Here is a 16757-nt window from a genome sequence, read left to right as displayed (position 1 = left end):
ACTCCAGGGGCCGAGAGACACGGTAAGGCGCTCTTCTGCCTTTCTTGGGCGGATGCTCTGGTCGTCCTGCCATCACTGTGTGCCTGGTTTGGCTTTCACGGGAACAAGGGACAGCTGACGAGCATTTAAACACCTTTAAGGTGTTTAAAACTGAAACACCTTAAGGTTGAACCTTAAACACGTTTAAGGCACGCAAGTCTATGAAACGTGCAGATCAGTCCGACTGCTTTTATACCGGCTACTTTTGCGGGGCAAATCTTTGCCTAGTCCCTCTGAAATTATGACAAGGGCTCATGGATGCATTTCAGGAATAAAGCTCCCAAGTTAATGGTCTTTTAAGACTAGAAAGGAAGCAGCTGTTCTGGCCAAACTTGGCTTTGGTTGTATCTTTAAATCACAGTGGGCTGACAAATGGGATGACCTGGTTAGAGGAAAGAGCCTCTCCCCAGGGAAGGTTCTGGCGACTCAAGCCTTGAAGCCTAACCTTGCCCCTTACTGCAGGTACTTTGTGTGTGTTCATGCAGACCTGAGAAATATATTGTAGTTGACTTATCGCTTACAAGTTGTAGGAAGTGGCCCTTGGCTACGTGACCCTCTCCTCTACCCTTTCTACCTGTTCTGACTCACCCTCGTTCTTCGATACAAACCAGAGAGGATTCTGGCAAAGTGTTGCAGTCTAACAGGAATACTGTCCTGACTTCTCCTTTCCAAAACTTGATCTCCTGACTATCTTTTCTGGGAGACAGCGTCGTTCTGTGTGTCAGCATAAAGGGAGTTTGTTGGTTTGCATCACTTGGATGTAACTTTCTGGTGTTGAAGCTGAAAGGCTAAACTAAGGCAAGAGCTGAATGATGGGGAGGTACGAGGATTTCTCCCGTTGCCGCGGGAGTGTGGCGATAGTGCTCTCGCTGCGGTGTCCCTTGGCAGCCTTTCTCTACTCCCAGGACAGACGAGGCCGGGGGGCAAAGGGGACTGAGCCCCGTTTGTCGTGTTTCCCCCCTGAGCCCATGAAATAGCGCTTTATTCCCGGAGCCCGTTGCCCTGGAACTCGGAAGCTTTCCCTCCCGCCCCGGCTTCCCCGTTGCCTGCTGGCGGCCCGGGCCCTTCGCGCCGCCCGTCGGGGAGGACAAGGTCCGGGAGCTCCCCCCGGGCACGTCGGCGTTTCGCCCCGGGCCGGGCCCCCCGCTCCCGCGGCAGCCCGGGCCGAAGCCGCAGCCTCCGGCAGAGGCTCCGGCGCTGCCGCCGCCTTCCCCGGGCGACGGCCCGTCCCCGCGGCCCCGGCTCTCGCCCGCCGTCGCGGGCCCCCCCCGACACGCGGCTCGCGGGGACCGTTTCCCCCCGCTCCCGCCCCCAGCGTCGGCCGGGGCCGGTAACGGTCTCCGAGCGGAGCCGGCCGGAGCGAACCGCGGCCGGAGCGGCCTCTTCCCCCGCGGCAGCCCCGCAGCCCGCAGGAAAGCGCCGCCGCAGAGCGGCCCCGAGCGAGCCCGTCCCTCCCGCCCCGCGGCTCCCGGCGGCGCCCGTCAGGCGGCGGAGCCCGGCCGGCGAGCGGGGGCATGGCGGCGCCGGGCCCGGCCTCCCTGCAGCGCCGGCTGCAGAGCTCGCAGGAGGCGCGGCACCGGCAAGCGGTGCTGGTGCGGAAGCTGCAGGCGAAGGTGAGGAGCGGGGGCGCCTGCCCGGGGGGAGCTCCCCGAGGCCGGGCCGGGGTGCCCGCGCCGTCCGCGGACGGGACTCGGCGGCGGAGCCCTCGGGGGGCGAAGGCGCGGCCCCGGCGGGGTCCTGCCCGGGCCCTGCCCTGCGCTGCCGCGGGCGGGACGGCGCCGAGCCCGGAGTTCGGGGGAGGGAGGGAGGCCCCGGGAGCCGCCCCGTCCCGTCCCGTCCCGTCCCGTCCCGTCCGCGGTCACCCCCGAGCCGCTCGCCGGGGCTTGGCCGGGCTCGGGGGAAGCGAAGCTTCCCGGTCCCGAAGGGACTCGGTGTCGGAGCGGCAGCGCCGTGGCGCGGGCTGAGCTCGGGCTGCAGAGAGCGAGAGAAAAGCCGGTGCCGGAGGAGCCGGGTCCGTCCCCGGCTGCAGTCGCTCATCTTCATGCCGTGTCTGCGCCCAGGTCCTGCAGTACCGGACCCGCTGCCGAGAGCTGGAGCAGCAGCTGGAAGCAGGAGCGGTGAGTGCGCAGGGCGCGAACTGAAGAGGGGCGCTTTATTGGCGGGGAACGTTTCGTCCTGGGTCTCGGGAGAGGGCTTTGCTGCCTGTTCTAGGGCTGTCTCTGAAATAGAATGGGTGGACAGACAGTGTTTTGGAAGGCGAGAATGCTGGCGTCGGCCAGAGAGAGCTGGCTCTGTGCTTTTCGTTCTGCTTGCCGGCTAAAGCAGAGCTAGGAAAGAAAGGGTGGGAGCGTAGGAGAGCATTCCCGGGCTTCAGGTGGAAGAATTGGCCTAACCATTCGCTTTCTTCTTCAGGGATGCCTCCCAGGCAGGTGGGAAGGCACGGAGGCCCTGGAGAAAGCCCTGCTTCAGGTGAAAGAGGAGCAGCAAAGGTACAAGGAAGAAGCGTTCCCTCCTACTGGGTATCCTGGATGCTCACGGCAGGGAGGGAAAACCTGTCAGTGGTAGGCAGTCTCCGCAAGGGAAGTGTTGGGGCAAGCCCTTTGGAAAGGAGAGAGGTGCACAACCTGTTGTGTGGGGCAGTAATAGTGGTGTGTGCTGACCGCTTCTGTTTGGAGCGGGGCGTTCCTGCGGGTGAGCTCCAAGGGTCCCTTTCCAGCCTAAACGCTGCCCTGGTGCAGTAGGTGAGGGACTGGGGGCAACGCTAGAGAAAGGTGATGCGTCCAGTGATGAGGCAGCACGAAGGGGAGGCAGCCGTCAACTGTGGGCATCGTCCGAGTTGCAGAGGAAGGGGAAACCCAACCTGTAGGTGGAAATTGAAGGCTTAAAGCAAGGAGAAGCAAACGAGTTGGCCATCAGCGAGAGATCTTAGTTCATCCTAGAAAGCGCTTTTCCTGCCTCTCAGTTTGAGAACAAAGTCAGTGTTGGGGGAGCCGGGAAATCCCGGGGATGCTGCTTGTGGATCGGGGTTGTTCAGTGACCTCATGGCTGTTCCTCCCTTTGCAAGGTGCGAGGATCTGGCTGAAGCGAACAGTCTGCTGCGGGAGCACCTGGAGAAAGCGAAAGAGGTGAATTCAGCCCTCAAAGAAGATGTTGGAAAGCTGACGGCGGATTGGATGAGGGCGCGGGAGGAGCTGGAAGCGAAGGAGCGCGAATGGCGCCAGGAACGTGAGGTGAGGCTCAGCTGCGGGAATGTCAGAGGGGGTGCCAGCGTGGCATGAGAACGCGTTTTGTTTCTGGCCCAGAGAACTTGCTGTGAGAAGGTTGTGGCTCTGTTGAGGATGTGTTGGTGTTGACGAGCAGAAGAGAGGGGTTGTCGCGGATGGAGCGATAGACTTCACTCCTAAGAGAGAAGCAGCAATATATTTATTGATATAAACCAATGATTTGACCAAGTCGATAGTAGAGGCGACAGTTTTAAGGGGGTGCTATAGCAAGGTCCACTTGGTTTTTTACTGCACAGAGGACGGGGTCAGAGAGAGCTGTCAGGGAGACCCTCCCGTTGAGTCAAGGTTCAGAAAGGACCCCTGGCTTTCTAAAGGCCTTCTGAGAGAGGAGTCTGGGTGCGGCTGGACCCAATCCTAGTCGCAGACTTGGTCAATGGTTTGTGGCTAAAGGATTATATGTGCACAAGCAATGCTTTCTATCACAGAATGTCAAAGTTCAGCATGCTATAAACCAATTTAGCGAGGATCTGTTGCAGCCCGGAATCTCTTAACCTGGAGGAGTAATCCTGAGCAGCGTCCCTGCTCACGGGGAGATCCCGGCCGCAGCCCGCTGCCGAGCAGGAGAGCTCCAAATGCCCTTGGGCTCTTGACTAGTTATGGGGGGAAGATGACGACTTCCAGTCGTATTTGCACATTGACCACAGTACCAGTATCGCGGTGAGGTGGGCGCATTGCTCGCGTCACCCCTTGGCTGTTGTGGTGTTATGCGTCTCCCTGAGACCCCCTGTGAGCCCCGGATGCCGCCATCACGACGAGATGCGCCCATGCTGACCTCCAGGGGTGGTTATCGCTTGGGCAGGGTTATGGGAGACAAAGACCAAGTTGGTGCGTGGGAGGGGGAGCTCAGCGTGGCAGGGGTGGGAGATGGAGGAGTGTCAGCAAATCGTGGTGACGGAAGAGGCCCACCTGCTGTGGCCGTGCTGCTGGGTCCTGAAGGCAAATGCTTGCTGCTGCTGGACGCTGTAGGGCAGCGACACAGGAGCGCTCGTCTTTTTGATGGGTCTTAAATCTCCGTCTAGAGCCGTGAGAGCAGAGAGGTCTGTGTGTTTTGAGATTCAGAGCAGCCAAGGGAAGAAGAAGACAGGCCTCCGTCACCGCTAGCAAATGGGACGGTGGTCTTGGAGGGGCTTGTCTTTGTCTTCCTCCACCAAGAGTGTGAGACAGCTCTGCAAGGCGAGGTGCTGACTCGGGGTCAGCTTGCTTTGCTGATGTCCCCTCCCGCAGGAGAAGGGTGGATGTTGCCTTCTTTGAAGGCAGGTGGCAGGTCTGCTGGGGCTGCTTCTGCGGTGCCTCCTCAGTCCTTGGTGCCCTGTCGGAATAGTTATTCAAGGAGAGCTGGCGATGGTGGTTGTGCTCTCTGCCAGCGGAAAGACTCGTACAGTGATGGCGGAGGCTGAACTGGCATTTCTTTTTGTCTTTGCATCTTTAGCTCTATGAGAACTACTTCAGGGGTGACCGTGACCGTCTGCTCGGGCTGTGGCATCAGATGGTCACCTTCCGCCGTCATTTCCTGGAAATGAAGACTGCCACGAACCGGTGAGTAGAAGTTGAGGCCCGATCTCTGGCAGAAAAGATGTACCTTCCCTTCACACCTCTCTGAGGTTCCTTTCTCACAGTTGCCTTCTACACAAACAAGAGCAGCGTAGCCGTGAGAGTGTCTGCTGCTGGTGTCAGCAGGCGACTTCAGACTCTGGGTTACTGTCAGCCATTTATCTTCCTGGATTATGAACCTTCCTTAATGCGTCGAGCGTGCCTTGGTTCTTGTGTTCTTTGTGCTTTTTCGTTACGCCGTTTTAGGCTTATTCTTCCTCCACCTTCCTGAAAAGTTTATTATGTGGCTGTTGTCGTGAGCCTCTGAGCAGTCGCTCACCAAGGTGTGTCCTGACTCCAGAGTGTCAGGGGAATGATTTGTCCCCAGCCGAGATGTCATCTTTCCTGCCAGCTTTTCCTCTTTGCGCGATTACGTGTGTGAGAAGCGAGTCAGCTGATAGAGCTGGTGGTGTGAACGTTGGCTCTTCCTTTGTTCTTCTGCAGAGATTTGTCAGAGCTGAAGGCAGAGCAAATGAGGCTTTCTGGGTCTGTAATGGCAAAGTGCTCCCGTCTAAACTGCAGCGTGATGTCCTCCCAAGCCAAGGGGGAGCTGGAGAAGAAGGAGCTTCAGGACAGGTAAAGGTGTTTTAAACTTTGCTGTTAGCACCGTTCTCTTCTGGGGCTGCCTCTTGCATTCATAGATGGGCTGTGTTCACATTGCAAACACACCCGTTCTGCACAGCCTTGTTTCTGTCCCGAGTCAAACGGTTGCCTTCAACAGAAAGGACGGCAAAAATCGTCTGACTGCCAGAAGCTCCTCTGGGTAAGAGCAGACTGGCAAAGAGGTGGCGTATTCCAGTGCTTTTGCTGTGAACTGGTTCTTGGTGAGCAAGCAAGAGCAGCCTAAAGAGAGCTCTGTCTCTGGTACAGCCCTTTTGCTCCCCGGGGCGGTGCTAGAGGAGTTGGCAGGAATTTGCCCAGCACCATCCTAAGCACTGTAGCACCTCTGTGCTGACAGTTCCTTGCGAGACTGAGTGCAGAAGGCCTTTGGGGCAAGAAGGGCCATTTTGCAACATGCAGCGTATTAACCGGGACCCTCCTGTGATCCCATGGTTATTGGATTGGACATTCGTAGCCGTCTCCCCAGACAGCTTGCAGGGCCTTGGATTCATTCACTGCAGAAGGCAAAAGTAATTGTGGGAGTCGTAGTCTGGACTTTCAAAGTCTGTTTTAGCCCAAGAAGAACTTGTGCAAGGCTTGTATCCAACGTATGAAAGAGGAGAGAGAGAACTAAGAGGCAGGAAGCTGTTGCCAGTACCTGAACGTTTTGGAAACGTTCTGTGATGTCTGGAAGCTTGATTTACTTTCTCAATGACGAACGTTTCATCCATGACAAAGAGTGACGCAGCTCTAGTCAGGAAATGCCGGTGGTGTTTAGGTGTAGGTCCAAAGCCGTTGGAAATCATTCCAAGTGCCATATCTGGGACACAGTATGTGCTCCTGGTTTTGGAAAGGAGAATGTTTTTACATTGACGACTTGTTTGTCTTTCCCCTTCTCACAGACTGAAGGACTTAGTGGCACTTGAAGACAAACACTGCGTGTTAGAGCATGAGTTGGTAGTTGCGAGAGAGGCGCTGGAGGAATCGCACCTTGAGAGGGATGTGCTGAAGGAAGAGAAGCATGAGCTTAGAGTGGCCCTGGAGAAGGTATGGCCACCTTGTGATAGCAAGACCAGCACAGATGCTTTTTTCGTGTCAGTAGACGCCAGGGAACGTGCTGTTCTCCTCCTTGGGAAATGGTGATGAGACCACGCAGGCTCCTTGGGGTAGTTTGTGGGCACGTGCTTATTGGGAGCGCTGACCTGGGAGTATGTCAGCGAGACGCAGGGGATGTGGAGTTGCTGCTCAAAGGCAGGGATTTCCCTGCCCTTGTTGTCATGTTGTTCTTTTGTCTCTTCAGGCAGAGCAGTCGGTGGCAGAGCTGACAGGGGCTCAGCATGAGCTGAGTGCTGAACTTGCTGATCTACGTGTTGCAACAGTAAACATGAGCTGTATCAATGAAGCTCTTGCGTTGGACAAAGTGCGACTGAACCAACTTGTGCTGCAGGTGAGCAGAGTTGCCAAAGGTCTTGGCAGGTGTTTGTCTCCAGCTGCTGCTTCTTCTCAGACTTCTTGCCTTCTGACAGTGTGACTGACTGAATATGGAACTGTTCCTTTTTCTGTCCAAGCCCAACCTTCATAGGAAGTCTAGCAAGAGTGCCACAGATGCTGTTTCTGGCAGGGGAAGACAGGGACAATCATAGACTCGTAGAATTGTCTAGGTTGGAAGGGACCTTTAAAATCATTGAGTCCAAACACGAACCTAACACTGCCAAAACCCCACTAACCCATGTCCCTGAGCACCACGTCTACCCGTCTTTGAACACCGTGTTGCTCCCTTTCCATTCTCCTACTGTTGTTTAAATGCAGCGTCCGTCTTCTTCTTGGAAAATGGTGATGAGACCATGCAGGCTCCTTGGGGTAGTTTGTGGGCACGTGCTTATTGGGAGCGCTGACCTGGGAGTATGTCAGCGAGACGCAGGGGATGTGGAGTTGCTGCTCTCCTCTTCTTCAGAGTAAGTCTTGCTGTATTTGATTTCCTCTGTGCTTCTGTGATTGCAGCTGGAGGAAGAGAATGAGGCTCTGTTGTGTAAAGTGGATGAGATGGAGAGAGCAAAGATCTCTGCCCAGGAGAAGCTGAGCTTGTGTGAAAGAACAAAGAGCGAGCTCTGTGCAGAGAAAGCCCACCTGGAGCAGCTGCTGGAGAAAGCAGAGGAGCAACAAGAGGAGCTGCGGGTAGAGCTGGGGGTCCTGGCAGAGGAGAAGGAAGAAGCCCAAGAGAAACTCCTTGAGGTGAGACCAAAGACCTGGTGCTTCTGGGTGGGCATGTGGCTGCTTGGCTGGGTGAAGCTGTCCGTGTTGGCCTCCTTTTTGGCTTCTGGTAAGTTGCAGAGAGAGGACTGCATCCACGACTCTACTGTTCTCCCATGTGGCAAAAGCAGCAAACTGTGTAGCTCTGGAGCCTTTGTCTGGGGCAAAAGCCAGGGCTGCACGCAAGGACTCTCACTGCATTTTGTCCCGCTTCCAGGTTTCCCGCCAGCAAGAGTCGTCTCGCAGTGGCCTGGAGCAGTTGCGCCAGGAGTCCTCTCGCCAAGGGCACGCACTGGCCGAGGTGTGCGCAGAGAAGGAGTTGCTGGTGCGGGAGAAGGCTGCCCTGGAGGTGCGACTGGCAGCCCTGGAGCGGGAGAGACAAGGCCTTTCGGAGCAGCTGGCAGAGGCCAGGTAAGGGCAGGGAGGAGACCCTGGGCAGGACATTCTTTAATGTCTGTAATGGTAAAGGTGACAGTGGTTACACGGGGATTGATTGCATCCTGCGTGCTTTTCACATGTTTTCGCTTCCATGGACAGACAATGGAAGAATTTCAAGCAAAAAAAAAAAGTCTGCCGTGACTTGAAGGTTATTTTTCTGACAGCTGAAGCTGGCAAAGCTCTCCTGAGCGTTGGGCTCATGTTTATGCCCCCTTACGTGTTCCTCTGTGACGTCCACAGCAAGCCGAGTGGGCTCTGCAGGGAGCCATAATTAAACCACGCAGACGTTTCCCAGAACGTGAAGTTTCTCTCTGGTCTTGGATTCTTGTTCTGTGCATTTGAACATCGATCTTTCCTTGTCACGTAGTTTGAGGTGGGATCTTCAGAATTGACGGCTATTGCTTATGGAGGTTGTGAGCAGGACGCTGCCCTTTGGGAGAAGCCAGAGGCTCCTGCAGAAAATGTGGAGGGCCTTCTGTTTCTAAGCTAACTGGTGTTAGTGTGGTGCAGGAGCTAGAGGTGGTGACACCAGCAGGAGGGAAACCTCTCTTGAATTCTCGCCAGCCTTCAGGGGTTCCTGCCCATCACTGATGTCTGTTAAAATGGACATAGTTACTTTGGCCTGCCAGAGACTGGTGTAATCGGAACTGTGTGCTTGTTCTCCTTCTTGAAGATACATCCTCCGTTGTCCATCCACGTTTTGCTTGCTGGCACAGGCTTGGTGGGCGCAGCTACCCGTGTGTCGTGGATCAGACCCCAGCAAGTGAAGATTTGGCTATTGCAGTCCAATTCGGCTGGGCTTTCTGTGTGCTGCCAGGTGACAAGGGAAGCCTGGCCATTCCCTCGCAGGGGCCCGCATTGCTATTTTGAAGGGCAGGAATAGGCTCTCTGTGTAGGAGTTTCCACGCGAGCCTTTTTCCGTAGGCAGGGGTAGGGATCTTGCACCGCTTCTTCCTGGAACAACTCCCTGTGGGTGTCAGGAGCAAGCAGCTCCTTTCTCTCTGTATTCACGCTTTGCAGGTCAGGGAAGGAGACCCTGGAATGCAGCCTGCTGGAGGCTCAGCAGCACTTGTCTGAGCTGGAGATCACCAGGAGTCATCTTGAAACCCAGCTTCACGCGGTGGCGCAGGCCAAGGAGGTGATCCAAGGTGAGAGCCTCCCGTTTCTGGTGACCCCGTGCCTGGGGAAGGTGGTATGAAAGCAGCTCTCTGTCCGCAGTGCTTCTGAGGAGTGAAGGAGCTGGAGACAGACCCCTCCTCCACGGAAACTCAAAGGGCGTAAGGTCAGTAAAGTCAGAGCCGCTGTTTGTGCAGACTCTGACTCTTGCCATTTGTCGTGTTTGCAGGGGAAGTGAAGTGCCTTCAGTGGGAGCTGGAAGCAGAGAGGTCTCTCCTGAAGCGGGAACGGCAAAACATGGCGCAAGAGCTCCTGCAGAAAGAAGAGCAGCATACCGACACCCTCAAAGTTCGGGAGGCCGACCACCAAGGGGAGATAAACAAGCTCCTGCAAGACGTGGTAGGAAACACTATGCTTCTGAATCCTTCAAGCAAGCTTTGTGGGCTGGCTTGAGGAGAAGAACAGCCTGAGCGTGTGAAATGGCAGCAATGGTCTGTCCCGGGCGACACGGTGCCGGGCCAGGCAGCAGAGCCAGTGGCTCGTCCTGGAAGGAGCGTGGAGACCCCCAGGACTCTGGTGGGACAGTAAATGCAGGCACGGGTTGCGTGTGGGCGTAAGAGGAGTTCAACAGAAGGTTGGGTGGTCCCCAGCCAAAGCATGGCAGCAAAGGGCTGGGATCTTCCCAGCCTCCCGCCCGCCATGGAGTAGACTCCTAACGCTGCTGCCAGCTGCAGGCGGGGGAACTTTGTTCCTTCCTTTCTGTCCTTTGGCGGCTGACAGAGGTGTTGGAGCAGACGGAACAGGCCCCTTGTTCCTGGTACGGGAGTTCGTGGCCTGTCTTGTGAGGAGGGCACGAGGGTCTGGTCCCTTTCTGGCCCTGCAGTCCGTCTGCACCTTTTCCTTGATGAAAAGGGAGCCGAGCTGTGAAAATGGAGGCTGTGAGCCTACGCTGTTCTGAGGAGCTTGGCTGAGACTTCATCAAATGACTGAATGGTTTGGGTTGGAAGAGACCTTAAAGATCTTCTAGTTCCTACCCCCATGCCAGTGGGACACCTCCCACTAGACCAGGTTGCTCCAAGCCCCGTCCAACCTGGCCTTGAACCCCTCCAGGGATGGGCCAGCCACAGCTTCTCTGGGCAACCTGGGCCAGCGTCTCACCGCTCGCACAGCAAAGACTTTCTTCCTAATATCTCATCTCAGTCTCCCTTCTTTCAGTCTAAAACCGTTCCCCCTGAGCCCCTTTAGGGACTGGAAGGGGCTCTAAGGTCTCCCCGGGGCCTGCTCTTCTCCGGGCTGAACCCCCCCAACTCTCTCAGCCTGTCCTCACAGCAGAGGGGCTCCAGGCCTCGCAGCATCTCTGTGGCCTCCTCTGTCCCCGCTCCAACAGGTCCGTGTGCTGATATTCATGGCCCCAGAGCTGGAGGCAGCACTGCAGGGGTTCTCCCCAGAGCAGAGCAGAGCAGAGGGGCAGAATCCCCTCCCTCGCTCTGCTGGCCACGCTACTGGGGATGCAGCCCAGGATACGGGGGGCTTTCTGGGCTGCAAGTGCACGTTGCCGGCTCTCATTGACCATCACCCCCAAGTCCTTCTGCTCAGGGCTCTCTCAATCCATTCTCTGCCCAGCCTGTGTTTGTGCTTGGGCCGAGAAGAAAATGTTTGCTAGTAATTCACCATTCAGCTGCTCAAACGCTTTCCGTCAAGCCCAGAACTAATGAAAGAACTACGCAGCTTGCCGTTAAAATTAATGCGAGTCCAAGAGCTGTGCGTGGGTGGTTGGTTCTCTCCTATCTAGGCAAGATGAAGCAATGTGTGGCGGTTGGGATTTGGCATGGAAAGGAAAGGGCACAGTTGACCAAGCGAATGTACTAAACGTAGTAGAATTTTGTAAGGATGGCTGAACAGCAGCGACACTGGTGGTGCTTAGAGGATGCTTTCAGAGATGGAGACTCCTGAGGTCCAGCTTTCCCAGGGTATTAGAGAGAATGGAAATGGTACCGTTGGCTGGTGAGGCTGAAGGCTTCATTGCGCTTTCAGGGTTTTCTTTTGGCGCAGGGACTTCTCCGAGGTGATGTGGAGGAGGGCCCCTGGGAAGGGAGAGTGTTGTTTTGGGCTGTGGGCCGGGAGGAGGAGGAGAAGGGACGTAGCACTGTCCTTTCCTCCATGGTCGCTCTCCGCGATGTGTTGACTCTGGCCCTTCTCTCCTTTCTGTGGCACCACTCCCATCATCTGCTCTCTGAATGCCCAGCAGGCGATTGCAGAAGGGCAGCGGCTGTCCTGGCTCTCGGAGAAGAGACTCCTGTCGCAGCGGCTGGAACGTCTGCAGCGAGCAGTTGCAAGGCTGGACCAGGAGAAGACGGAGCTGAAGCAATACCGTGCCGAGCTCAGGAGGACTCTGGAGGAGGTAGACCAGGCTTTCGCTGCCTCTGCGCAGCATCACGGTCCTCTGGAAGACACCGCATTTCCAGAGGCAGCACTGTGGAGTCCTCGGCTTGTTTCCTTCCCTCTCCCACTGTCCCCTGTGGCCACACGCTTTTGTCTTTTCTCTCTCTTCTGGCACCCCGTTGCCTTCGCAAATGCACATTCACTGCGGTACCAGCCTTCTTGCCCCCGTGTCCCCATACACACCCACTGCACACCCTTGTGTCAGGAAGTCTTTCCTCCTGCTCGCTCTCTTCGTGGGCTACTTGGAGTGCTTTTTGGCCCCAGCGTTCTGTGGTGCAATTCACAGTCTCTGAGCAGCCATCTCCTTGCCAGGATGCCCAGAGGTCCTTTTGCTCCTTGTGTGGTGTCAGGTTTCTGTGACCCTTTCTCCTACCCAACGTGCAGGTGGAACGTGAACGGAGGAGGCTGAGGAGATATTGCAGAGGTCGGGCGCTGCCAGATGCAGGCGGATCTTCTCTCTCCAAGTCTGACCAGCACAAGATGCCGGTGTCTCAGCAGGTGAGACCAGGATCTTCCTTGGTGGGAGGAGGCTCTGGCCAGATGGAGGAACGATGGCAGCAGCCCCCCAGTATAGACCGGGTGAGGAGCAGGAAAGCTCTCATCCAGAGCCGCTGTGGCTGTGCTGATGGGCAGAGCTCTGCACGATGCTGTGGCCCGAGTTTTGTTTGGCCATCGGGAAGGGAGGCCGGCAGGCAGTGGGAATACCCAGTCAGACGCGTCCCTTGGCCATGGCCAGACAGCATCGTTCCCCGAGGTCTGGTCTCTGTGGTGCCTGTGGGTCAGGCAGGGTGGGAGAGGGATTGGAGGAAACTCAGAAAACGGAATGGATGGGAAATAGAGAATCGTCTAAGGACGTTCCCCTTGAGTCTTGCTCGTCTTGTTGAGCTTTCCCATTTTCCCTTTTCACGCGCTAGCTGTCACGTTTTTAAGGCAGATGAGAGCAGAAGAGTTCCTCAGTGCCTTGTGTAACCAGTAACTCTCCTGCTGAGGAAAAAGCCTGTGGCAGTAAGGTGGCAGTAGCCCCAGTCTCTCTCTTGGAAAGGAGAGTTGGGTGACTTAATCCTGTAGGAACCTCTCTCTCTCATATCCGTGTGATGTCTCGGGGTTGTACGTGTGAATGGTAAGCCAGAGAGAAAGTCAACTTGTTGATAGTGTGAGGTGAGGCCAGGGTGACTCTGGGAGCCTGTGACTTCCATTCCCCGAAGAGCAAGTGTTTGTCGGGGCTGGCGTTAGAGGGTGCGTCTTCCCCGAGAGCCGGTACCGTGGAGCTAGGGCTGGTCCTACCAGCGTGGGCTTGTCTGAGCTGGGCCTTTGGCCTCTTTCAGGTGTCCCTTCCGCAGACGCAGCTGGCGCAAGACGGAAAATAGAAGCGGGACTGGATTGAGTGCTGTGCAAAGACCGGCCAGGAACTTCAAGACGTTGAAGGCCAAAGCTGCTGCTCCGGTGGCAGAGACTCGGGAGCTGCGCTGAACCTTGTCCTGCCGAGGGGCAGCTGCAGCATCGCGGGGTTCCCGTCTTGGGCCCTTCCCTGGACTGTGTTTGTTTTCCTGTGGGCAGGGGGGGTGCATTTGTTCTGTTTAGATTTTGCAGCATGTGCTAGTGATAGTGGGGGTTTATGTTTTTGTACTAAAAGCCATTTTGTACTATTTCTGAAGGGAAAAGGGAGAGGGGTTTTTATGTTTTTGTACTAAAAGCCATTTTGTATTGTTTCTGAAGGAAAGAGAGAGTGGGGTTTATACCTTTTTTGTAATAAAAGCCATTTTGTACTGTTTCTGAAGGAAAGAGAGAGTGGTTGGTACATTCATGGGTTAGAAAAATGTTAGAGTAGGGATGTCAAAAGAATATGGTTAAAAAGTTCCAGGAGCGCTTTGTATAGAATTGTAGTAGAACTTTGATGGAACTTGAGCTGAACTCCTGAAATTAATCCTTAATTGGCCTAATGAGGGGGATCTCCCAAACCGTTCCCAAGTGTAGACCCTTGCAAGGGGTTCAAGGGCACCAAGGGTCTCTTTACAGTCGATGGAGAAAAACATAGGGGTTTCTGAATTGTTCTTACTCTAGTCTATTTAAATACATCTTCTAGGTTGGGCTAAGGGTAATTCTACTGAAAGATAAAACACCTCAGGAAAGTGGCTTTAACCTTTCATTAGGAGAGAAACAGAGAGAAAGCAGTATGGAGATGGTGACAAATGAGATGTGGGAAGTAAAGGTAAGCAGGAGAGACGGAGAAAAGGAGAAGGTTTGATTATCAGGGAAAACCAGAGCCAAAGAGGGCAAAGAGGAAAAGCCTGTGTTCTTCCTTCCATCCATTCTTGAACTTTGCCAGGTAGAACAGAAAGCTTTGTAAGCAGATTCCTCCTCAGTCACTGACAACTTTCTTGCTGAAAACCAGTTTTGATAAAACATTCTGGCTGTCAGGGGGAAAAATAAAAGAAGATTTAAAAAGGCGACTCAGAAGAGGGGAAGAAACACAAGGAAAAACCTATGGGTTTGCTTCTTTCGGGAGCCTCACCTTTACCTTCTCGTCCCTGACTGTTACAGCCCTGACCAGCTCTTCCCTGTTTGTAAGGAGGAAGTCCCGCAGGGCACTTCACCTCATGGCATCACAGTCACCCTTGTAAGCAGGACATCCCCAGTGAGCTCCAAAACTCTCCTGTAAGGCTTGCACCTCACCGTGTTGCCCCTTCAGCAAATGCTGGGGTAGTTCAGGTCTGCCATGAGAACCAGGGCCTGCAAACATGAGGTTTCTTCCAGGTGACTAAAGAAGGCCTCATCTGCTTCCTCTTCCTGAGCAGGGGATCCATAGCAGACAGACATCCACCCACCACAGCGGTGCCCATGTTCTGCCCTCCCGTGCTGGCCCTTCAGCTCTCAGTTGAGTCATCTTCCACCCCCCAGGCAGAGCCACAGCTGTTCCTGCTGCTCTCTCCCAGAAAGGGCAACTTCCCCTCTGGGTCCAGACCTATGGCATGATCAGCACCGACCCCCAAGTTTCTCTAGGAGAGATATTTGTAGTGCCCTGCAACTCCTCATGCTCTTCTCTTGTGAGAGGCATCCCAGTCAAGATGAGCCAGCTGCATGCGAACATTAAATGCTGAGCAAACGGTGCTTCAGTCCATGGGGACTTTGTGAAACTGGGATTCGGCCAACAGTAGTCACTTGAAGTTTTACAAGGAGAAGTGGCCAGTCCTGCATCGGTGTGTGCCGGGAGGAAGGGGGAGAATAAGCGCATCCATCAGGACAGGCTGGGACCTGACCGGCTGAGCAGAGGCTCTGAGGAGAAGGACCTGGGCCTGGGCACTACGAGCCAGTAGAGTATGGACACTATGAACAAGGCCAAGCTGCATTAGGAGGAACGTGGGCCACCCAGACAACCTGAGTTCTCGTCCCCCTCAGCTCAGCACCGGTGTGGCCCCACACACATGGCTGTGTCCCAGTGTGTTGCTCCCCATTTCTGAGAAGTAGTGGTGGACTAGAGAGTGTCGAGTGGAGGTCTGCCAAGGTGGGGTTGGGGACCTAGTGCACACGACCTGTGTGGGGTGGCTGAGGGACCTGGAGTTCTTCACCCCAGCACTGGGGGGGCTCCAAGCAGTATAGCAGTAGCCTGAGAGTGCTTGAAGGCTGCTTTCAGAGATGACGGACCTTTTCTTTCTCGTAAGGTACAGCATGAGAAAGAAATAACGACGCAACCTTCATCTGGGGAGGTCCAGACTGCACAGGAAGAAAAAGAAATGTCACTCCAAGGGCAGTGCTGTGCTGTAACAAGTCACCCAGAGGGAGACGGGATCAGCCCGAGGCTTTGTGTTTCAAGGAGCAGCCAGGGAGGATGGAGAGATATCAGTAAAGGAAGGAAGATGCTGAGGTGAGAGCAAGGTGTGGTAGCAGGGTGGGTGTCTACAGCCTGCAGAGAAAGAGGTACAGGTGTGGGACACTGCAGGACAGCCTGTGGTGGAGCTGACAGAGGGATGAAGAAAGTCTGAAATGCACCAACAGAGATGAGCTCTTTCTGCCCTCGGCTATGGCTGCTGTCTCTGCCACTGATGCCTATGAGGAAGCACTTTATCCTGACACCATTAGCGTCTCATTGCCTCCCCTTCCCCGCCCAAGAGCCTGGGAGCTCTTGTTCCACAGTCCTGCCGTTGGCATTGAGCATCCCCACATCACACTGCCCCAGGAAGAGCCCGGAGTTACTTCTGAGGGACAGGATCTCCCTTCCCAGGGGCTGGGGGTCGCGGCTTGGTCCTTTGCCTGAATGTAACCCAGCCAGGCTTACTCCAAATCTATTTGGATTTTACATTCCCTTTGCCTCTCTGCCACCAGTTGACTGCTCTAACCAGCCACTGTGGAGGCTTTGTCGGTAATGGTCCTCAGTGGGACCCATTAATGCTCCAGGAAACTTTGGGTTTTGAATCTGACTTCGACTTCATCTTCCTCTCAGGGTCTGAGTTTCATGGACTCGGTACCAAACCCACCAGAGGGGTCATTAAAACGCCTCGGGCCGGTCCTCTGCTGCGGAGCTGGGCTGGGCTCCTGGGACGGCGGGAGCTCATGGCAAGCGGGCAGCGCTGCAGAGAGACAGCCCTGCCCAGGAGCAGCTCCTCTGCCAAGCGCAGCAGGGCTGAGGGCACGGCCTGCAGGCACCCAGGGGAGATGTGTGAGGCCGGCAGAGCTTAAAGGCAGCCTGTGGTGGGAGAATACTGAGAGCTCACTGGGAGAAATCCTCACAGCCTTTGCCACAGTCTCTGGCTGCAGGGCAATGAATCTGCAGCTGCTGGAGGGATCTCCAGAAGCAGGAACAACCCACAGCCTACGGGATCTGCAAGTACAACTCTCACAGTTTCTCTAGCGTAGAGGAGAAGGACAACGTGTGGAACAGGGCTTCCCTGCTGCGCCATCAGAGGGACAGGGCATGATGTGTCTCTGCTGCAGTATAATGTGGAGAGGCTTCCTGGATCAGTCTCCTAAAGCTGGCACGGCCCATGTCTCGTGATCTGTCAG

The sequence above is a fragment of the Rissa tridactyla genome, chromosome 12 (assembly GCF_028500815.1).
Source record: "Rissa tridactyla isolate bRisTri1 chromosome 12, bRisTri1.patW.cur.20221130, whole genome shotgun sequence".
Classification (NCBI taxonomy): Eukaryota; Metazoa; Chordata; class Aves; order Charadriiformes; family Laridae; genus Rissa; species Rissa tridactyla.
This window is presented reverse-complemented; position numbering follows the sequence as displayed.